Source organism: Coenobita brevimanus, chromosome 107, assembly GCF_032717465.1.
Source record: "Coenobita brevimanus isolate Jiangsu-jjx chromosome 107, ASM3271746v2, whole genome shotgun sequence".
NCBI classification, from domain to species: Eukaryota; Metazoa; Arthropoda; class Malacostraca; order Decapoda; family Coenobitidae; genus Coenobita; species Coenobita brevimanus.
This window is the reverse complement of record NC_137060.1, coordinates 22756582-22769865: the sequence shown is the minus strand read 5'-3', so window position 1 is coordinate 22769865 and position 13284 is coordinate 22756582. Positions and strand designations below refer to the sequence as shown.

The window sequence follows — 13284 nt, the reverse complement described above, 5'->3', positions numbered from 1 at the left end:
TCTGTGTCGCCGATTATGAGGCCTCGGGGCAGGGTTAAAGGTGTTGTGGCGAGATTAGCAATACGTATCTGGTGGGCGTTGGGAGGGAGGAAAGTGGGGAGACTAGGCAGGATGATAAGGGCCCGTTGGGGATGGATGGTGAAAAAAGGACTGATGTACTTGAGGGTCTGGTGAGCGTCACCCATGCTTCGTGGTGGGGTGGAATGGTAATGGTGGAGGCAATAGTGGCAGGGAATGAGGGGTTTTGTGATGGCAAGGGTGGAGTGGGGGGTGGTGGTGGGAGGGAAGTTACTGAGGTCCTTGGGGAGTGTAAGCTTGGGTTACAGGAACAGGTGGGCTGGAGGTGGAGCGTGTGGTGGTGTGTTGTGTGGGTGGGAGGTGTGGGGGTGGTGATGGTGTTTTTTTTTTTTCTTCTTTTTTTTTTTTTCTTGTCGGTGAATGCTTGGTTGGGTTGGGCTGGACCGAAGTGGAGGCGACGTTGATAGCAATCAATGGTCGCGTGGAGTTTCTGCAGCAGGTCCAGGCCAAGGTAACCATCATATTGGCTGCAGGAGGAGTCAAAAATGATGAATGGGTGGTTGGTGGAGACTCGTTGGTGGGTGGTAGTTTGTAAGGCCCTGGTTTCCCCACGGATGGGTAGGGGGCCATCCCCGGCGTCTACGAGGTTGGCTGAAGTGGGGAGAAGTGGGCCGAATGCTGCGATGTGGCGGGAGTAGAAGTGGGAGTAGAGACAAGATCTGGCTGCTCCCGTGTCCACCAGTAATCTTGTCTTGACCCCATTCAGCCATATCTTGTTGTAGACTGGGGGTTTGTAGGTATTTGAGGTGGCCCCCGCCACCGTGGGGAGGTGCGGGAGCGGGCCTAAAAATCCATCTGCTGAGGATGGGGGTAGTCGTCGTGCTCGTCTTCTTCCGGTCCTCGGTAGAGCAGTGGTGGTATGTCGTCCTCCTGGGCGTCGTCTTCAAGGGAGGAAACTTTTCTACGGTTTTGTTGAGGGTTCTTTCGCCGATTCGCCTTGAGTTGTTCCCTTATGTCATGAAGGGGGCAGGTGCGGCTGCAAGCCGTGAACTCCCAAGGGTTTATACTGATTAAGTTCCCTTGTTCCCTGGGGTTGTGGCGCTTCCTGTGCGGGTAAGCCCGGGGTACTGTGGGGGGCGGGTCTGCAGGCGTCTGGTGGGGCGTCGGCTTGGCTTTTGGTGGGAGGTTGTGGTTTGTGGGGAACTTTGTCACTGCGTGAAGAGGTTGTGGTGTGGGACGGGCGGCGAGAAGGCGCCTGACGAGCTGCAGGTCTTGGTCCATATTTCCTGAGGGATCATATATGGAGAAATGTTCCCTGACTATGTTCGGGAGGATCCTCAGCAGGGCGTTGAAGGTATGAGTGTCCCGAGTATGTACTTCAGCTTCGGGATAAGCAGCGGTTACGAGGCGCCGAGCCTGGGTGAAAGTATCATCCAGGTTACCGTCATAGGTGAGGGCGTCGAGTTGTGAGAGTGCGACAACTCTGCCCATGGAAGGCATGAAAGCCTGTTTCACTATCTGAGTGAACTGGTCCCATGACAGTTCTGGGACTATTTTGGGTGCGACATTTGTGATGATTTTTCCCAGATTCGGTAGTGTGACTGCAATTTTCTCCTTATCTGATTCAAATCCTATGTCTAAAAGGGGTTTGATCATGTCCAAATAAACATCTATGTCACATTGGTCTGGGTTGAATTTTGGTAATTGAATGTGCGGTTTAGCTGCCATTGTGCAAGGTTTCCTTTAACGTTCCCCCGTGCGTTACTCGGATCCAGAACCACCGCTTGCCACCAGTGTTATGCTGAGTGTTTTTAGGCCGACTCCTTGTACTAAAGACACTAGCTACTGAACGGGGTCCTTTTTCCGGACCGGAAGTAATGTACTAACAAGGGAACAGGACATAAAAACTAGGCAGTCCACCTTTAACACATCTATTACATTAATTACAACACCTTAACAATATCACATAGGATGGTATTATAAACAGAGGATACAGACATACAGAGTTACGTTAATGTAATATGGGATATTCACACACTCCTTAATTATGCTTTATAATAGGTTAAGAGTCCGTAAGTGGATGGGATTCACTTGTATCAAAGTCCAGAAGGTCTTAGCGTGTCGGGGCAATGGAGATGTCTGGGCTTGATGAGCCGAGGAGGGATTATTACTATAAGTTAGCAAGGGAGGTAGAGCACTAGAGTTCACTGTTTAGGCTCGGCGCGGCAACTCTCGCCCGTGCGTACACTGACAATGGGGGGGACTACTCTAGATTGGACTTTGGGATAGCACTGTTCGGATGAACCCAGAACTTATAGTCTTTGTTAGGGGAAGGTATTTACGGACACTTTTTGGTGTATTCCCGCTGGTTCACTCTGTCACTGGATCAGTACAGGGAAGGGGAAGTCACTATTCTTGCCCGAGTTTCTGGGGCGATATCACTTTGTCACTGTAAGGTGTAGGTCCCCACTCTGGTCACGGTGCAGGGAGACCCTCTTGCCTGGGGTCTCGACCTGTTGTAGGTCCTCCTCTGGTCACGGTGCAGGGAGATCCTCTTGCCTGGGGTCTCGACCTGTTATAGGCCCTCCTCTGGTCACTGTGAAGGGAGGCCTGTCTGTGTTGGCCCTAGGGACTGGGGCCAAACAGGTGTAGCAGACGGGCCTGACGTCGTAGGGTCTGCGGCAGGGGAGGTCGGCGTTGACGGGTTGCCGGGCTCGCCTAGGGGTCCGAGGACTGCGGAAGTCTACCGGGGAACGCGCCGTCAGGTGTGGGCTGCGGCCTCGTCTCCCGCTGGTACCTGGGGAAGACAAGAATTTCCCGGGGGTAGGAGGTAGGTCCCGACTGGGACCAGGCCTCTGTTCAGGTGACACTTTAGGGGTAACTCCCCCGGGTGGTGTCCGGCTACTCCTGCAGGAGTTAGCTGGCTCTAGAGGACACACGGAGGCCGTGGTCTGTCTTACACTTATGGAGGGTAGCACAGAGGCGACTCTCTCTCTTGTCTTTATAATTGCCGTGGCACCAGGTTGATCGGTACTGGGACCCACTTGTGGCGGTGTGTGAGGGTCTCTTACCCTTAGAGTGGCTAGGGGCGTGAGCCCCGTACAATCCACTATTGGGCCTCCTGCCCTATTTGTTATTGAGGGCTCTCTTCCCTCGTCAAAGGACCTCCTGTCCTGATAGTGGCAGAGGGTATTACGCCCACTGTGGCTCACTGTGGCAGAGGAGACAAGCCCCTCGTGGCTCACGTGGGTTACTGCGGCAGAGGAAGGGACTTCCTCGTGGCTCGCGGTGGCAGTAGGTGGAAACACCCCGTGGCTCACCTAGGGACCTCCTGTCCCGTTGGGGTGAAGTTGTGGTCGTCACCACAAGACTACGAGGGACTGACGTATCAGTCCCACCCCACTGCTGTCGAGGGTTAATCCGCCGTATAACTTGTTGCGGGTCTGGGCTCACTTGGTGTTGAGGTAGTTGCGGGGAGAAGGGGCCCAGGTCAGAGGTGGTCGGATGACCCTCTTGTCCCGGGTCACTAATCTGACCGTTATCTCCTCCTCGGGTGGTGGGGTGGTGGTGGCCCGGTGGTGGTGTGGGGGGTGGCGGGGCGGGAGGTCCGGTCGCGGGCATTTTAAGTATGACAAAAATCCACCAAAGGTACTCAATAAAATAATCGATTACTGGAAAAATAATCGATTACAATATTTTTCTGGCGAGTAATCGAAGTAATCGATTACAAATAATCGATTACGCCCAGTCGCCCACCCCTACCAACCACCGCCATCACACCACCGTGAACTTGAACACGCTCAGCCCAGCCGCCATACACCTGCTCCCTCACACCACACCACCACCTCCAAATCGCCAACAGAGACTATGTACGTGCTTTTTATGTTTTTTTTTTTTTCATTTGTGATTGAATTGTAATGAAAAAAAAAATTATTTTGGGGAATATCTAGGAGGAGGCCGTAGCACGGGCCGAACAGGGTAGTACTCCCGAGGGGAATGGGAATGCTGGTGATAGGGAGAGCTGGAGCTCCTGTTTCACTAGCTATCTAAACATCCCCCTTTGCTGACCTTTTCAGTGTGACAGTAACATGGAGAGTAGACCAGCATACTCTCCCAAACATTTCCTCTGTCTATTCACTACACCATATGCACTTTACATTTCACACAACATTTCCCACTACGTTACAGGGGTTGGCGCCAGCAAGGGCATGCGGCCAGAAAACTTTGCCCCCGCTACCTAGTGGCGGACTTCTGGGGGGAGGCGTGGCGGGGGTTCCGCCAGCATAGATCGTGGGTCCAGGGCGAGATGGGGCTCGGGCCTGTGCTAGAAGGTACAGGGCATTGCGGTTCCCAGGCTGCCGCTTCCGCCCAATAGAGAGGGGCCCGAACCTGGGAGTAGCACCCCAGGAGGCTGCCCTATCAGTGGGTGTATAATGGCGAGATAGTTGCAGTGCCAAGACGCTCTTGGAGGGTGTCCCTGCAGCTGTCCTGGCAGGGTGCCCTGAGGCCACTACCACAGCCACTGGTAAGCTGGTGGGCTAGGGGTCCCAGATCCATTGCCTGGACCTGGGACTGTGCAGTGAGTGGGACCTGTGCTGTGTCTGTCCCCCTTTATTAATACTGAAGATGACAAAACAAAATAAGTTTCAAAGCAAGCCTGAGGACAGTAAATCACCCATGGGGATGAGGGTGGGTTCATGGAATGTGGGAAGTTTGAGGGGAAGAGCAGGGGAAGTCGTTGAGGCATTCAGTAGGAGGTGGGTGGATGTGGCGTGTTTGCAGGAAGTCCGGTACAGGTGTGGATCAGCCAGAAAGATTGTTGGGAAGGACTGTTGCTATAAGTTGTTTTGGCAGGGGGGGGACAGACGGATGTGGAGGTGTTGGTGTGATGGTTGCAGAGAAATGGGTGGAATATGTTATGAATGTTTTGAGAGTAAGCGATAGGATATTGGTAGTGAAAATTCTGTTGGGACGAAAGATAGCTGCGATTATATCGGCATATGCTCCACAGTCAGGATTGGATGAATCAGAAAAAGATAGATTTTGGGATGATTTAATACATGTAGTGGGTGGCATGCGGGATGATGAGATAGTGATTTTGGGAGGGGACTTAAATAGTCATGTAGGTGAAGCAGCACAAGGTTATGAAGGAGTGCATGGGGGATGTGCGTATGGTCTAAGGAATGCAGAAGGGGAAAGGATACTCGAGTTTGGGGAGGCAACGGACATGATTGTGTGCAACACATATTTTAGGAAAAGAGACAGTAGGTTAATTACGTATGAGTCTGGGGGAAATAGCAGTCAGATAGATTATTTTCTGGTTAGGAGGGCCGATAGGAGGTTAGTGAGGGATGTTAAAGTTATAGGAAGGGAGGAGTGTGTGCAGCAGCACAAACTATTGATTTGTGATATGGTGTTTAAAGAACAAGTGATGAAAAAGAGGACTTATGTACCTAGGAGGAAAATATGGAAGCTGAAAAACCAAGTAGTAAGGGATGCCTTCTATAGCGAGTTGAGGAGAGTGGTGGCTGAACAGGGAGCTGTAGACAGAGGCGTTAATGAACAGTACAGAGCCCTCAAGAACAATTTCTTGAGAGTTACTGATGTAACATGCGGCTGGACAAGAGGACCACCAAGACATAAAGTAACTTGGTGGTGGGATGAGGGTGTAGAAGCTGCAATTAGGGAGAAAAGAAGGCTTTTCCGGGAATGGAAGAAGGGTGATAGCAAAGAGGAATATTTGGCTGCCAAGCGTAGGGCTAGAAGAGAGGTATACAGGGCAAAGTCTGAGTCACAGAGACAATTACTTGATAACCTAAATCATAGGGAAAGGAAAAATTTATTTAGGGTGGAAGGTCAGGTGAAGAGGGATAATCGGGATATCATAGGTGAGCAGTGTGTGAAGAATGATGAAGGAAGGGTAGTGGTGAACAGTGAGGATATTAAAGATGCATGGAGAGAGCATTATAACTGGTTGTTGAATGAGGAGCTTGACTGGGACAGGGAAGGTTTGGAGCCAGCAGATCCAGTGTCTGACCCTTGGCCTTTGATTGATACTGATACTGTGAGTGAGGCAATAGGCAGGATGAGGGTGGGCAAGGCAGCAGGTGTGTCTGGGTTGACTGCCGAAATGTTGAAGGCCTCAGGTGATACTGTATAGGGGTGAGTTTAGTCACTGACCTGATAAATAGGATTATTTATGAGTGTGTTGTCCCAGATGATTGGCTGAAGAGTGTAATTGTAAATGTGTATAAAGGGAAGGGTGATGCCCTGGAAAGAGGAAATTATAGAGGTATAAAGCTTTTAGATCAGATAATGAAGGTAATGGAGAGAGTTTTAGAAGGTATGATTAGAGAAAGAGTGAATATTGATGAGATGCAGTTTGGGTTTATGCCAGGTAGGGGGACCACTGATGCCATATTCATTGTTCGACAGCTTCAGGAAAAATATATTGGTAGGAGAAGGGATCTTTATTTTGTTTTTGTTGATTTGGAAAAGGCCTTTGACAGAGTCCCTAGAGAGGTGGTGAAGTGGGCAATGAGAAAGCTTGGCTTGGAGGAGTGGCTGGTTAGGGTGGTTATGGCCATGTATGTGGGTGCTCACACCCAGGTGAGCGTGAATGGAGATTTGAGTGATGAGTTTTCCGTGAATGTTGGTGTGCATCAGGGGTCAGTCTTGAGTCCCATGTTGTTTATCGTGGTACTTGAAGCCCTTTCACGTGACTTTAGAAACGGACTCCCGTGGGAGTTGTTGTATGCTGATGATTTGGTGTTGATTGCAGAGAGTGAAAGGGAGGCAGAGGAAAGGTTTAGAAAGTGGAGAGATAGTATGTGGCAAAAGGGTTTTAAGGGTAAATACAGATAAAACAAAAGTGATGATATCTAGGGTTGGTGGCGGTACTGTCAAAGACGAGGGAGAGTGGCCATGTGCAGTTTGCCACAAGGGCGTGGGAAGTAATTCCATCTTGTGCGGTGTGTGTGATAAATGGGTGCATAAGAGATGTAGTGGTATCAGAAGTAGACTGCGAGATAACGCTGATTTTATGTGTACGGCGTGCCAGGGTGAGCAGGTAGAGATTGTCAGACGTGAAAGGATTGAACTTGCAGGTGAATCTCTTGAGTGTGTGGAAGAGTTTTGTTATTTGGGAGACATGTTGTGTGCTGGAGGTGGGGCTGGAGCTAGCTCTGTGGCTAGGGTGAGAAGTGGTTGGAAGAAGTTCAGGGAGCTCTTGCCTCTCCTGACATTGAGAGGGCTCTCCCTACGTGCTAAGGGGTCTTTGTATGCAGCATGTGTTAGGAGTGTAATGCTGTATGGCAGTGAGACCTGGGCAGTGAGGGAGGAAGATATTCGCCGGCTCAGACGTACAGAAATGACAATGATTAGGTGGATGTGCAGTGCGTCCCTGCGTCCAAGGCCTGGAGGGGCTGGGTTTACAATGGAAGAGTTGAGAGGTAGGATGGGACTGGAGTGTATTGGTGTTTTGATGAGGAGAGGTAGCTTGAGGTGGTTTGGACATGTGGAGAGGATGGGGGATGATAATTGGGTGAGGAAGGTGAGAAGTATTAATATTGGGGATGGGGTTGTGAGGGGTAGACCGAGAAAGACATGGGACAAGGTCATTAAGTGTGACCTTAGGGTTAAGGGACTGAACAGGGAGGCTGCAATGGATCGTGCAGCGTGGAGAGCCGCCATTAGGTGACCAAGGCCGACACATGCAAGCATGTTGGAGCCTTTAAAAACGAAACAAAACGAATATCGATTTTCCTAAAAATAACCCAGTTCTGGGACGTACATAGGTCTACCCATGCCTGGCACCTAGGGGTTAAGTAAAATGAAATATGCATCCATGTATTTATCATTGAAGCTTTTGTAATGTTCACTGTTAGTCATTTCAAGTGCTCTAGTATTAGTAGTTGTAACCTTAGATTCATCAAAAGTGTGAACCCCAGTTGACTGCAGGCTGAAGTTACTATACCAGGATTATAAAAAAAAAAAAAAAAAAAAAAAAACAGAGTCCAGTTGGTTTTCTGTCCCTTTGTTCTTGACTAGGTGATTACAGATGTGCCCTGCCTGGGGCCTGCCGTAGAACTAGCTGGCTGACCTCCCATGCTGTCTACTTCCCAGCCTCCTAGACCTTAATCATCAAAAATCTCAAGCACAGCACCAGCTTTCTACATACATTCTGTCACATGCACGCCCATTGGTTATATGTACACACAGGGTTACATTTATACACTATTTTGTATACACTAATACATACACTAACATCTATCTATCTATCTATTGCCAGATGCCTCAATCCCGTTCGGGGTAACCACAAAGAAATCGCCTCCACGTCGCCCTGTCCCCCACCATTTCACTGCCCCGCTCCCAACTCACACCTCCCTCTCTCATATACCTCTCCACCCCATCTCTCCATCTTATCCTTGGCCTCCCCCTCCCTCTTCCCCCTTCCACCTCACTCACATACACTCTCTTCGTCAGTCTTTCACCCTCCATCCTCTCCACATAGCCAAACACTAACATCAGATTGTAATTAAGTGACCATCTCATGTCGTTTATTGTATTTGTAGGAGAAGACACGTGAGGACAGCCGTGAGTGAGAGCGTCTAAAGGAACTCTTGGGCCAGAGGACGGGGGAGTACATAGAGGAGGTTCTGGCTCCTCACTTTGGAGGAATGTTGACCTTTGTGAGAGAGGCTGATCACCTTATTGCAAACAACAACACTGAGGCACTAAAGGATTATGAAAGTGGGTTTATATAAATTCATTTTTTACAGTATTTTTTTCATTCATTCATTCATTGCCAGACGCCATGTATCCCAGACGGGGTGGCCAAGGGCTTAGAGTTAATTGTTTTACAGGGAGGGGCACTAATCCTCCACCAACCCCACTTGACACGTAGGGAGAACATTATGCCAACAGCATCTGGTGTTCCCAGGCAGTCACCCATCCAAGTACTAACCAGACCCAACGTTGTATTTTTACTCTCTGTAAACGTAGAAAAGAGAAAAGTTATAGTTATTGTGAGAGAAGGTGACTCCCAGAACAATGTAACAGTGAATGGAGAGAGACTGGAATTGGTGAGAGAGTTCAAATACCTAAGTACAGTGATAGAAAAGAGAGGAAAATGTGCAAAAGAAGTTGAAAGTAGAATGACGCAAGGAAGAAAAGTAGCTGGTGCAATGAAGGCCCTGATAAGAAACAGAGGATTGAGTGTTGCAGCTGCACGAGGCTTACATGAAGGAGTGTTAGTGCCAACTTTAACATATGGATGTGAGACTATGGTGTGGCATGAAAATGAAAAGTCAAGAGTAAGAGCAGTGGAGATGGGACTGCTGAGGAATGTATGTGAAGTTCAGAGGGTGGATAGGATACGAAATAATGTGATTCGTGAAAGATGCGGAGTGAAGAAGTCAGTGGACATCTGAATTGAAGAGAGTGTACTGAGATGGTATGGTCATGTGGAGAGAATGGATAACAATAGAATGGTGAAGAAGGTATATCTGAGCGAATTCGAAGGAGGGAGGAGGCGAGGTAGGCCAAGGAGAAGGTGGAGAGATATGGTGGAGGAATGTGTGAGGAAGAGAGGTGTGGAAGTCGGTGAGGCTAGAGAACTGACAGGAGATCGAGCTGGCTGGATGAATTTTAGAGAAGTGCATGATCAGGAATTTTTGGCACCCTTTTTTAATGTGGCAGCATCTGGATTGACTCTGTCAGATATGATTATGTGAAGCTACAGAACGTGGTGAATGTTTTTGGCGTATCCGATAGAGCCAGGATTCAGGGGGCTTGAATGATGAGTGAATGGAAGTGTGGCCCATTGGATTGGGCAATTTTGGGCTGTCTGGACATTGCTACTCCTCACCCTGCCCGTGGGTGGGAAAGGAGGTCCGGATGATGATGATGATGATGATTTACTCTTTGTAACTGCAGTTCAGTCTGGTGAAAAATAACAGTATCCACATTAGCAGTGAGATTATATAACGTCTCTTCTTAATAAAATTTTCTTTCAAGGTTCATTATCGTGGAAAATCCTAATTTGAAGCATGTACAGTTAACCCCAAACTTCTGCAGAACAAACGCCCGTGTTCCCAGCTTATTTGCAAATTGGTCCTCGAAAAGAAGTAATAAATAAATAAACAATATAAAATCATCATCATCATCATCATCCAATCCAGTGTTGCCCCATGAGAAGCTTAGGAGACTGGGGCTAGGCAAGTTGGTCCTGACATTTAAGATGAGTGACCAGCCTCACTCATCCGAGTGGCATTATATGAGCAATAAACCCCAACCACCCATTGGATATTAACCTTCACCGGCTCAGTCAGATTGAGGCGCCTTTATGACCCATTAAACCACCAGGTACCATAAATTGGTTATATGGTTACCACTCATCATAGTAAATGGTTACCTGGTGTACAGGAAACCATTTGGCTTGTCACTCAGTGCAGAGTCACCCACAGGCAGAATGAAGGAAAGTCAGAAGAGGGAGTGTAAAGTCACCTGCAGGCAAAAGGAAGAGGAAAGAATGAAGGAAATAAAGACAGAAAAGGAAGGAAGGAAAGGAGGAAGGAAGATAGGAAAGGGCAGTCACCTGAGAGCAGCACGATATTGAGTGAGTACATAAATAGTCGATGAAAAACTATACCTAACAAAGAAAAGGCAGCCACAGATGTATGCAAGCTGTCACCAAGCCCTGACTCTTTCAGCATTATCATTAATACCGGTACATCATGAATAAATAGTAAATTAAGCATTCTGTGGGTTAGGTATGCACACACATGGATCATGAAGTGATGCATCACGCCAAGTGGATCAGTAGCTAGTAAACAAAGTCAGCTGATAGTCTACTCACAAGCACAAGGCAGTGATGAAAGATTTGTGTATTCATGTCTTTGTACTTTAAACAAATGATTTACATAATGCAAACTTATTTTCCCTCTACTTATTGGTGGGTGCTGAATGAATGTTTAGTAAGTTACGTACAGTAATTTTTTTTTTCCAGGCTCTCCTTTGCGTTAAGTAGCTACTAATTATGTAACACAAAGGAGACAGCATGACAAATAAAAAGAAAGTACTAAATTTACTAAATATTCATATTCAGCATCCACCAGTAAGTGAGGGAAAATAATTGTGCATTAATTAAAAGTGGAAATACATGACTTTGCAAATTGTTCACTGCCAGTTTGGATTCACTAACAGGCAGTCAGTTGATTATTTACAATCTGTTGATGCACTTGATAATGCTGGAAGGGTCAGGGCTAAGTGACATCGCATTCCTCTGTAGCAACTGATTTCTGTCTACACATCTCGCTCTCACTTTTGATCAATAACAGTACCTTTAACGAGCCATAGGTGTGGTTGGTTTCTTGTTAACAAGCTGGAGTACAGTTATGTTAAATTGATTGATAAGTAGACGCTAACAGACTCGTGAGGCCTGAGGATTGTTGGACCGTCGGACCCATCTTTGGGAATAATATTACAGTGTGTTCTTTTTTTACAGACACCACACATTCACTAACATCAGTGATTCACAAGGGGGTTTATATCATATTCCTCATGAATTTTCGGGGCCGCCTGTAATGGCAGTTTTTAAATTCTAACTTGCCAATATTTCACGTTCTCGGTGGTAGACAATGAAAATAAACTATTTCACCGTTAAGAAGACCCACCCCTCATTATATGATTTCTTGTTATGCAGTCACTCACTTATACTGTACAGTCATATCCAGTAACATTTTTGCACTTTTTTTTAATACAGTATACTGCTGCCATTTTTGCTTCCATGATGACTACAATCCCATATGAAGCACCTTTTTTCAACATACAGTCACCACTTGCAATCACACAAATGCTGCAGTTCCTACATTTGATAGATGATTGATTGATTTTTTTTTTTTTTTTTTTTTTAATGAACGTAACCCGGTTATATACTGTACCTGGGTTTGAGCATACTATATTGTAATTTTTTCTTTTTATTTTTTCATTACTGTACTCAAGAACACAGAGTAAACAGATTCATTTGTTACCAACATAACTACTTGGTGTCATGGTAATAATCCCCCCAACAGTCCTGTCAAGACAGTAGTTAAATTAAGTATTTTCTTTTTGTCCATACTGTTGGCCACACCTGGTTCATACATATGAGATGCATCTGACTATTACAGAAGTGCTGTCTGGCTTTTCATGCTGTTTATAACACATATAGGCTACAGTAGTGTACAGTATAATTATCTGCTTTCATCACAGTAGTGTACAGTATAATTATCTGCTTTCATTACAGAAAAAGTGGTGCCATTGGTGCGGTCATTCTCTGCTACATGGAAGAAATCTGTGGAGCGTTTGAATAATGAAGTGATGCAGTGATTCACCAACTTCCGAACTGGAACCTTAGTGCTACAGCGAGCCCTGGAGACACTCATCACTGCACACCATACCTTCAACCGCATTCTTACAAACCAAGCCTTCCATCACCTGAATATTAAAGCTGATATTGTGAATTCTCACCACCTTATTGTAGAAGCTAAAAAGTACAAGCCAACCTTCTAGTTCTCAATAAACTTGGTATGGATGGTTTAACCAGCTGGCTGTTGAAAGGAAGATATCAGTGGAAGTAAGCATGATTGGGTACAGAAAGATATTGTTGGGAGGCAAAAGTTCCAGTGTAAGTCCAAAGTTGGTGTTTCTTAATGTCATGAAGATTAGATTTTCAGCAGAAATATAATTAAGAGTAATGCATGAACTATTCTGTGAGAGCCAACATATTGGGTTGTATATTTCTGTAGGATTCATCTGAAGATTAAAATGAGCTGAAATACTGCAGTATTATTAATAAATGTCTATCTATCTATCTATCTATAGCCCGACGCCCTAATCCCGCAAAGGGTGGCCGCAGACAAAACGCCTCCAAGTCACTCTGTCACCCACCATTTGACTCCCCTCCCCCCAACTCACCCCCCCCTCCCTCATATACCTCTCAACTCCATCCCTCCACCTCATCCTCAGTCTACCCCTCCCTCTCCCTCCCTCCACCTCACCTACATACACCCTCTTAGTCAGTCTTTCATTCTCCATCCTCTCCACATGTCCAAACCACCTCAGTGTATTTCTCCTAATCTTTTCAACCACATCCACATCTACCCCACAACGTTCCTTCACTTCTTCATTCGTCAACCTGTCCCTTCACGTCACTCCACATGCTCCTCTCAAGTAACTCATTTCCACTGCTCTCACTCTTGGCTTGTTCCCCTCTTGCAAGGTCCA

General features: G+C 46.9%; 1 long non-coding RNA gene across 3 annotated transcripts; it reads left to right on the top strand.

Annotated features, from left to right (window-relative positions):
* The first annotated feature begins 3769 nt into the window (after positions 1 to 3769).
* Positions 3770 to 12828, top strand: LOC145416616 (uncharacterized). Of its 3 annotated transcripts, none has more exons than XR_013900311.1 (4): positions 3828 to 3887; positions 4207 to 4349; positions 8592 to 8769; positions 12305 to 12828. It is a non-coding gene; the product is annotated as an uncharacterized LOC145416616 (long non-coding RNA). The 3 variants fall into 3 exon arrangements; XR_013900310.1 differs by having other exon boundaries at positions 4207 to 4543; XR_013900309.1 differs by lacking the exon at positions 4207 to 4349 and having other exon boundaries at positions 3770 to 3887.
* The last annotated feature ends 456 nt before the right edge of the window (positions 12829 to 13284 follow it).